Here is a 9,944-nt window from a genome sequence, read left to right as displayed (position 1 = left end):
TTTCGTTTTTGGATTGTGGTTTTGGTGTCAAATCTAAGAACTCTGCCTAGCTTTAGATCTTAAAGATTTCCTCCTGTATTTTTTTCTCTAAATGTTAGCAGCTTTAAGCAGCTTTATGTTTACATTTAAGTCCATAATCCTTTTGAGTTAAATTTTTGTTTTCTTTTTATTTTTTTGGTAGAGATGGGGTTGCGCTTTGTTGCCCAGGCTGATCTTGAACTCCTGGGCTCAAGCAATATGCCTGCTTTGGCCTCCCAAAGTGCTGGGGTTACAGGTGTGAGCCACTTTGCCAGGGCTGAGTTAAATTTTGTAACAGTTGTCAGTCAAGGTTCTTTTTTCTTTTATGCCAATAGATGCCTAATTGCCCCTGTACTGTTTGTTGAAAAGGCTATTCTTCTTCTATTGGATTACTATTAGCCCTTTGTCAAAAATAAGTTGAACATATTTGTGTTGGTTATTTCTGGATTCTCTGTTTCATTGATCTGTTGTCTGTCTTCGACTAATAGCACACTGTCTTGATTTCTGTAGCTATACAGCAGGCTGGACCATATTTCTTTGAATTATCTTTCAGTCTGGCTCTCTTTCTCTTCTCCTTGCACTCTGATGATACAAATGTTGGATCTTTTGTTGTTGTCCCACAGGTCTGTGAGGCTTTCTTAATTTTTTCTGTCTGTTTTTTTCTGGGTTGTTTGGATTGGGTGAATTCTGTTGTTCTGTCCATAAGCTCATTGATTGTATCCTGTGTCATCTTCACTCTGCTACTGAGCCTATCTAGCTTGTCTTTTGTTATTGCATTTCTTAGTTACATAATTTTCATCTGGTTGCTTTTATAACTGTATTTCCTTGCTTAGATCTTCTATTTTTACATTTGTTTTAAGAGAATTTATAAATGATTGTCGAAGCATTTTTATGATGGTTGTTTTACAGTTCTTGTCAGATAATTTCAACAGCTGATTCATCTAGGTGTTTGCATTGGTTGATTGTCTTTTCTCATTCAAGTTATAGTTTTTCTTGGTTTTTGGTGTGACAGGTGATTTCCATTTGAAACTTAAATATTTTGTCTAATATGTTAGGAGATTCTGAGGACTAGTTCAACCTTTTATTTTCACAAGCAATCATCCTGTTTAGGTTTATCATGAAGGTGTTAGCCTATATTTTTGTGGGTTGTGGTTCCAATGATAGTTTAATTTTGAGTCTGCACTGTTGTTTTTGTTGGCTTCTTGTATCTGGTGGCACTAGGGCTCTCACTGATCTCTGGTGGTGCTGCCTGAAGGAGTAGGAGATTCATTCTTATGCTGAGTTAGTGTATATCTATTGCTGGGGAAGGGATGGGCTGGGATTTCCTTACCATGCTCCCTGCTACCCTGATGTCTCTGGACAGGGGAGGAGAGTCTTGGACCTGTGAAGAACAAGAGGCTTCCTGAGATTGGATATCTAGCAAAACTGGGTTTTGCTTGCCAGTTCCGACTGCCTGTTCTGATGTCTCTGGATAGAGAAGGAGATCCTCAGACCTGTGAAGACCAAGGTTCTTGACTGGGCTGCTTGTGGAGACAGAAGTTCCTGAGCAGGCCCCTTCTCTTCTGGTTCTTCGTGCCTGCCTTTGTTTCTCTTGATGGAAAAGAGGAATCTCGAATTGCCATCACTGTGACTGAGCAGATGACCCTTTGTGGCACCCTTAGGGCCCCAACTGCTGGGTAACCCAGATCACTGCTACTCCACAGTTCCTGGACATGATCCTGTCCACCTCTCAAGACAAGAGCATCATTATGTAGAAACTGAGCAGGGAAGATACCAACTATGGCATCCCACAACATGCTATGTGTGGTCACTCCCACTTTCTTAGTGACTTGGTCATTTCCTCAGATGGTCAGATTGTCCTGTCAGGCTCCTTGGATGGAACCCCGTGCCTCTGGGATTTCACAATGGGCATTACCATGAGACAGTTTGTTGGCCATACAAGGACATGCCGAATGTGGCCTCCCCTGACAACCAGCAGATTGCCTGTGGCTCATGAGATAAAACCATCAAGTTATAGAATACCCTGGGTGCCGAGACCAACTCAGTCGTGGAGACCCTAACCCAGTGGCGCTAGAGGAATTAAAGACACACACACAGAAATATAGCATGTGGAGTGGGAAATCAGGGGTCTCACAGCCTTCAGAGCTGAGAGCCCGGAACAGAGATTTACCCACATATTTATTGACAGCAAGCCAGTGATAAGCATTGTTTCTATAGATTATAGATTTACTAAAAGTATTCCTTATGGGAAACAAAGGAATGGGCTGAAACAAAGGGATGGGCTCTGGCTAGTCATCTGCAGGAGGAACAAGTCCCTAAGGCACAGATCGCTCGTGCTATTGTTTGTGGCTTAGGAACACCTGAAGCGGTTTTCCATCCTGGGTGGGCCAGGCGTTCCTTGCACTCATTCCAGTAAACTGACAGCCTTCCAGGGCATTGTGGCCACCATGAACACATCACAGTGCTGCAGAGATTTTGTTTATGGCCAGTTTTGGGGCCAGTTTATGGCCAGATTTGGGGGCCTGTTCCCAACACCTGGGTATGTGCAGATACACTGTCTAGTATGAGAGTCACAGAGTGGGTGTCTTGTGTTCGCTTCTTGCCTAACAGCAGCAACCCTATCACTGTCTCCTGTAGCTGGTACAAGCTGGTCAAGGTATGGAATCTGGCTAACTGCAAGCTGAAGACTAACCACATTGGCCACACAGATTATCTGAACACTGTGACTGTCTCTCCGGATGGATCCCTCTGTGTATCTGGAGGCAAGGATGGCCAGGCCATGCTATGGGATCTCAATGAAGGCAAACACCTTTATATTGCTAGATGGTGGGGGCATTATCAACACCCTATGCTTCAGTACCAACTGCTACTGACTCTGTGTTGTCATGGGCCCCAGCATCAAGATCTGGGACTTATCATCATAGATGAACTGAAGCAAGAAGTTATCAGTACTGGCAGCAAGGCAGAACTGCCTCAGTGTACCTCCCTGGCCTGGTCTGTTGATGGTCATTTGTTTGCTGGCTACACAGACAACCTGGTGTGAGTGTGGCAGGTGACATGGGCACCTGCTAGAAGTTTATGACGGAGCTTTAGAAATTAAAAAATGAGCAAACTGGAAAAAAAAAAAAAAAAGGAGGGGAGTCTCAGGCCTCATGGTGAAGGAGAGTGTTTCCACTGGCTATTTGTTTTTGTTGAGGTTCCTGATTAATCTCTCTTGCTGGTGGTGTCTGGCTTCCTTGGTATTTGTCAGAGGGACACCTGTTCTATTCTGGGAGGAATTGGCCTACATGGGCTGCCTTCTGCTGCTAGGCTGTGCCTGGGAAAAACCAGGTCTGGGTGGCTTTCTTCACTTGGGTGAGGTAGGCGTAAGACATCCTGCCTCTGTGCTGTTCTTCTAGTTGTAGGGTTTCAAAGGAGTTTACCTTCTTCTTTCCATCTTCCAGAGTTCTTTAGTTGTCCCTTGTATTATTTGTTTATATTTGTGCTTATTGGGGATTAACTGGGAAAAATGGTCTGTGCTATCTTGTCTGGACCACAAGCTGGGTTTTCCTTCTAATTTCAGTTTCTGTGGCATGTGAGTGTGGAGGTAAATGAGTGGAGAGATACTGGCTGGGGTTGAGTTTGGCTTTGTTGGAGGCCCTGAGATTTACTCACTTTTTAAAGAGTTCCTTTAACATCCTGTATGCCTGGACTTAAATTTCATTCACCAGTTCGTCACAGAGCTCTGGAAAATTGTAAGCCAGTGCTGTCCTCCCTATGTTTTCTAAAGCCCTATGCTGATACAGAGGGACTTTTCTCTTTAGATATTTTTAGATATTTTCTTGACTTTCCCTAGTTTGGCCTATTCATTCTCTGCCTGCTTCTTTTCATATTGGAGTATCCAGTGTGAAATCTCAGGATTTTGTTAACTTTTCTTTGCCAGAATATCTTTTGGACTGGTTGGGGTAGTACTGGACTCACTAAAACCATGCTGTGAAACTTATGGAGTAAGGTTGTACTTCTTTATTTGTTGGTGATATGTTTAAATTTTTGGTTTTTGTTTTTTCTTTTGAGACGGAATCTCGCTCCGTCGCCCAGGCTGGAGTGCAGTGGTGCGATCTGGGCTCACTGCAAGCTCTGCCTTCCGGGTTCACGTAATTCTCCTGTCTCAGCCTCCCAAGCAGCTGGGACTATAGGCGCCCGCTACCATGCCCGGCTAATTTTTGTATGTTTAGTGGAGATGAGGTTTCACCGTGTTAGCCAGGATGGTCTCGATCTCCTGACCTTGTGATCCACCCACTCGGCCTCCCAAAGTGCTGGGATTACAGGCGTGAGCCACCGCACCTGGCCAAATTTTTGTTTTTTCTTAAACACTATTTTCTTTTTCCATTATTAGTCAGTAGGAGCTTTTGAAGTACTGCTTGGTGATGAGATTTTTGCAGTTTTTACATCTTCCTCTGACTTTTGACATTGCTAATGATGGTGGTGGCAGCCTGTCTGGAGCAGCTGCTGTGGAGACGCCAGCTGTGGCTGGGGAGGTGTGGCCAGGGCTCTGCACTCCGTAGAGCCCGCAGGGGCTGGGAACAGGCGGGAGCTTTGTGCTCCTGGGTGCAGCTGCAGCTGCCCAGTTGCAACTTGGGTCCCAGGAAGCCCCCTGCCCCTGCAGGTTTGAAAGTGTCTGCTCTCGCTCCCTGGCCTCTCCCTGCTCCTGGCGCCTGCTTCAGGGGGAAGCAAAGTTGTGGCCAAGCCCAGACACGTTTGCAACCCGGCCGGGTATATGTGTGCTCAGAGTGGTGCTGACCTGCCAGCCCCTTGCCACCGTGGTCCCCTCTGGACTTTGGGTAACAATAAGGATGGAAGGAGGGGCTGCAGGGGCTGAAGGCAGCTTGGCACTGGCCTATAGACACCTCTTGGCACAGTCAGTTTGGGTGCCGTGGATGGCATGTTAAAGGCAGACAGGTTCCTAGGCAAAAAGGGGTGGGTCCCTGGTGAAACCTTACCTCAGGCCAGGGATGGCCTGAAGCCTGCGGGCTGGGCTGCCAGTTCCAGGTGAAGTCCATGGCCCAGAGTGAGAACTTCATTGATGACCGTTTGGCAAATTTGATGGTGCTTTTTCCAGGCGCACCGTGGCTGCCCATGGAGGAATCAGTATGCAGTTCCCTGATTCTGAGCACATAAAATCCAGGCTCAGCTAGACACACATTCATCCAGATGACCTGCTTGCAGAAAGGAGCTACTTCCCTTCTGAGTTCAACACACACTGGGATAACCTGCCTGCAGAAAGGACCTACCCACTTCGGATCTCCTGAGAGCTATTCTTTCGCTCAGTGAAGCTCCTCTCTGCCTTGCTCATCCTCCTGTTGTCTGCATACCTCATTCTTTCTGGACGTGGGACAAGTGCTTGGGACCCACCGAATGGTGGGCTAAAAGAGCTGTAACACAAACACAGTGGAAACATGCCCTCCGGTTGCCACGTTGCGTGCGACGAGAGAGAGAGAAGATCTGTGGCCCTTCTGGGAGCCCAGACCTTGGGACTCCCTGAGCCAGGGCTGTGACACCCTGTAACACCCTCTTTGGGACTCTGTGGTTCCTGGTGTCTCTGAGCTTTCTGGTGCCATTGTGTTTCCCCTGTCCAGATGCTACTGAAGCTACGTGTGGTATGTCTGGTCCAACTGCAGCCTTGAACAGAGCCAGCACGTGTGCTGGTGCCTGGAGCTGCCTGTCCTGCCGCAGCTGGTGTGCCTGGCTGTGCGCAGTGGACAGATCCCACACTTGCTCACTCACACACCCCTTGCTGCTCCGTGCCTGTCTCACCCTTGGCAGGTGTGGGATCCAGGCCAGTAGTGTTAGCCAGTGCAGCCTGCCAGGCTGAGTGGATGGAATGACTTCAGCAGGCACAAGCAAAACCCAAGCAGAGGCACCACTGGTCACGGAGGTTTCTGGCTGGCAGAGCGACACCCTAAGGATCCTGCGACATTAATACCTTTTTTTCTTTTTTTTTTTTCCTCCTGACACCTGTGACTCTTCCAGGCCCCTGTTATCTTTTTGCTTACTTAATTTCTATCCTTTGGTTGGTTTCTCCTCCTTTCAATCTTGGATTGACAGGTTCTCATGGATTTTATCCTTCACTCTCTGCTTTTCTGTCAACATTCAGTGTGTTGGTTCCATCTGTCACCTTTAAGTAATTGACTCTCAAGTTTGGATTTTTAACTTTAATATTTTACCTAAAGGTAAAATTTCCAGCTGAAATGATTATAGTTTACTTGAAGTAGCTCCATATTCTTGTTCTTTCATTTCTATTGATACTGTCATGATTATTTATTTCTAAAGCCTTAAAAATTTCATTGAATTGTCTCTTTTTCGTTCACTAAATCCATTCACTAGGTCAAGAATCTTCCATTTTAATTCTCATTGACATTTTCAATTCTAGATCTTCATTTCTCAAGCTATATTGCTATAATGGCTGCTTCTGTCTTATTAGCTGCCAAATCAAAATCTGTCTTTATGTCTCTTTGTCCTTCTTTTAATTGAACTATAACATACACACAGGAAAGTATACAAATCATAAGTGCTCAGCTTGATGACTTTTCACAAACTGAATGTACTTGTGCAACTAGCACCAACAAATTAATCTTTTTAAACTATTGTGTTCATGATCTTGGTTTTCAAAAATTGTAATCTTGTGTTAACAAAAATTAATTTAAGGAGTTTGGGCTTTATTAGTTTCTTGAGCAGAGGACTAGCAGAAGATAAATTGGCATGTCATCTCCCACTACTTGTCACATAGAGTTTAATTTTGGAGACATTTGCTATTTTAACTCACTTTTTTTTTTGGCCCTATGCTTCCCTATTTCCTGAAATACATTTCCCGTTTGACTTTTTATAGTCTAAATCATGGTCATTATTTCAGTTCTAATTCATATCTTGCCATTTCTAAGAAATTTTCTGGGTGATTCCAGCTTTAATTAACTTGCAGTAGTATTTGCAATACAACAACAAAAACCTAGGAGATATCTGAAATATCTACCAACAGGAATTTCTTCTTCTCCTTCTCCTTCTCCTTCTCCTTCTCCTTCTCCTTCTCCTTCTCCTCCTTCTCCTCCTTCTCCTCCTTCTCCTCCTTCTCCTCCTTCTCCTCCTTCTCCTCCTTCTCCTCCTTCTCCTCCTTCTCCTCCTTCTCCTCCTTCTCCTCCTTCTCCTCCTTCTCCTCCTTCTCCTCCTTCTCCTCCTTCTCCTCCTTCTCCTCCTTCTCCTCCTTCTCCTCCTTCTCCTCCTTCTCCTCCTTCTCCTCCTTCTCCTTCTTCTCCTTCTTCTCCTTCTTCTTCTTCTTCTTCTTCTTCTTCTTCTTCTTCTTCTTCTTCTTCTTCTTCTTCTTCTTCTTCTTCTTCTTCTTCTTCTTCTTCTTCTTCTTCTTTCTTTCTTCTTCTTCTCCTCCTCCTCCTCCTCCTCCTCCTCCTCCTCCTCCTCCTCCTTCTTCTCCTTCTCCTCCTTCTCCTCCTTCTCCTCCTTCTCCTCCTTCTCCTCCTTCTCCTTCTTTTTTTTTTTTTTTAAAGACAGTGTCTCATTTTGTTGCCCTAGCTGGAGTGTAGTGACACAATCTTGGCTCACTGCAACCTCCACTTCCCAGGTTCAAGTGAGTCTTATGTCTCAGATTCCCAAGTAGCTAGGACTACAGGTGTGTGCCACCATACCCAGCCAATTTTTGTATTTTTAGTAGAGATGGGGTTTTGCCATGTTGGACAGGCTGGTCTTGAGCTCCTGACCTCAAGTGATCCACTTGCCTCAGCCTCCCAAAGTGCTGGGATTACAGGTGTGAAGCACCACATCTGGCCCACCAGCAGGAATTTTTGATGAGAGAAAGGTAAACATTGTTATCACAATGCGTTTAGTAGCAGAAGTGATATTTTTCCAAGTTGCAGAATAAAATGAACCACAATATTAGATACAGTTTTTTTAAAAAGTGTAAAGTATTCGTTGGGTGCAACGGATTGTGCCTGTAGTTTCAGCTACTTGGAAGGCCGAGGTGGGAGGATTGCTTGAGGCCAAGAGTTTGAGGCGGCAGTGTGCTATTATTGTGCCTGTGAATAGCCACTGCACTCCAGCCTGGACAACACAGGAAGATCCCATCTTAAAAAAACTGTATGTGTACATATATGCATACACACACACACTCTTACATACATATACATATGTGATTTTTTTTCTCTATTTGGAAAACCCTAATTCTTACCATGTCTTCAAATAAGGTTATTGAAGTTAGAGAAGCAAAGCCCTTGCTTTTCTGTGTAGCTTAGAGGATATCAGCTGAATTAAGAAATTCACCTCTGGTATGGATGAACTAGAATGAAAAATAAAAGGTGTTTTTTTTTTTTTTTTTTCATTTCTTCTCACTGACTCTGAAAGATTTTACTGCCTGAAATTCTAGGAAATGGTGGGGGGTGGGCAAAATAAATTCTACCATCATTTTCAGGATTTATAATAAACAGGGTATTTTGAGGAAGCTTATGCCAACTGATCTTTAGATGATTATAAGTTATGCTGTAGTAATTTTTTAAACAACTTTTTTGAGCTATAGTTACAACCAAAGAATTCAGCCATTGAAACCGTACAATTTAATTGTTTTTAGTACGTTTACAGTTATGCAGGCACTACTACAATCAATGATTTTCATCACTACAAAAAGAAATCCAGTACCCACTAATGGTCATTCCTAATTTCACCCCACATTTGCCAGCCCTGGTCAACCAGTAATCTACTTTATAGATTTGCCTATTTTGAGAATTTCATATTAATGAAATCATACCGTGTGATCTTTTGGGTCTGGTTTATTTGACCTAGTAAAACATTTTCAAGGTTCATGCATGTTGTAGCTTGTATCAATACTTCCTTTTATTGCCAAGTAATATTCCATTGTATGAATGTTATCCCATTTTATTTATCTGTTCACCTGTTGATGTATATTTGGGTTCGTTCTACTTTGTAGCTAATGTGAATAATGTTGCTTCAAACATTCATATGCAAGTTTTTGCATAGACATATGTTTTCATTTCTGTCGGGTATATACCTGGGAGGTGAATTTCTGGGTCATATGCTAACTCTATGTTTTACCTTTTGAGGAACTGCCAAACTCTTTTCCACAGTGGTTGCACCATTTAATGTTTCAGCTAGCAAGGGATGAAGATTCCATTCTCTTCAGTGCTAAACTATTTGTCTGTCTTTTTTGATTAGAGATATTCTAGTGGTGTGAAATAGTTATCTCATTATAGTTCTGATTTGAATTTTCCTGATAGCTAATGATATTGAATATCTTTTCATGAGCATATTGGACATTTCTACATTTTTCTTAGAGAATTGTCCATTCAAATCCTTTGTCCATTTCTTTTGTTGGTTTTTCTTATTATTGAGTTGTAAAAATTCTTTATGTCCTCCATCCAGAAGTTCCTTATCATATATATATATGATTTACATATATATATGATTTGTAAATATTTTCTCCCATTCTGTAGGTTGTCTTTTCACTTTCTTGATGGTGTCTTTTGAAGCATAGAAGTTTTAAATTTTGATGAAATCCAAGTAATGTATTTTTATTTTTGTCATTTGTGCTTTTGTTGTTGTATCTAAGAAACCATTGCCGAAGCCAAGGTCACAAAAATTTACTTGTATGTGTTATTCTGAGAGTTTTATAGTTTTAGCTCTGATATTTAGGTGTGTCATCCATTAACAGTTAATGTTTGGTGTGCGATCTAAGGAAGACATCCTGCTTCATTGTTTTGCATGTGGAAATTCAGTTGTCCCAGAACCAGTTGTTGAAAAGACTTTTCTTGGTACCCTTGTAGAAAATCACTTTACCATAAATGTGAAGATTTATATTTGGCCCCTCTAGTCTATTCCATTGATTTCTGTTTGTCCATATGCCATTACCATAGTATCTTGATCACTGTAGCTTT

The 9,944-nt window shown here is 42.9% G+C and overlaps 1 pseudogene; it reads left to right on the top strand.

The window, feature by feature from the left end:
• The first annotated feature begins 1,381 nt into the window (after window positions 1-1,381).
• Window positions 1,382-5,145, top strand: LOC140708562 (small ribosomal subunit protein RACK1-like; annotated as a pseudogene).
• Window positions 5,146-9,944: the final 4,799 nt, after the last annotated feature.

Source organism: Chlorocebus sabaeus, unplaced genomic scaffold (genome assembly GCF_047675955.1).
Source record: "Chlorocebus sabaeus isolate Y175 unplaced genomic scaffold, mChlSab1.0.hap1 unalloc_scaffold_1575, whole genome shotgun sequence".
Taxonomy (NCBI): Eukaryota; Metazoa; Chordata; class Mammalia; order Primates; family Cercopithecidae; genus Chlorocebus; species Chlorocebus sabaeus.
Note: the sequence above shows the minus strand (reverse complement) of the source record. Positions and strands in the feature narration are given on the sequence as shown.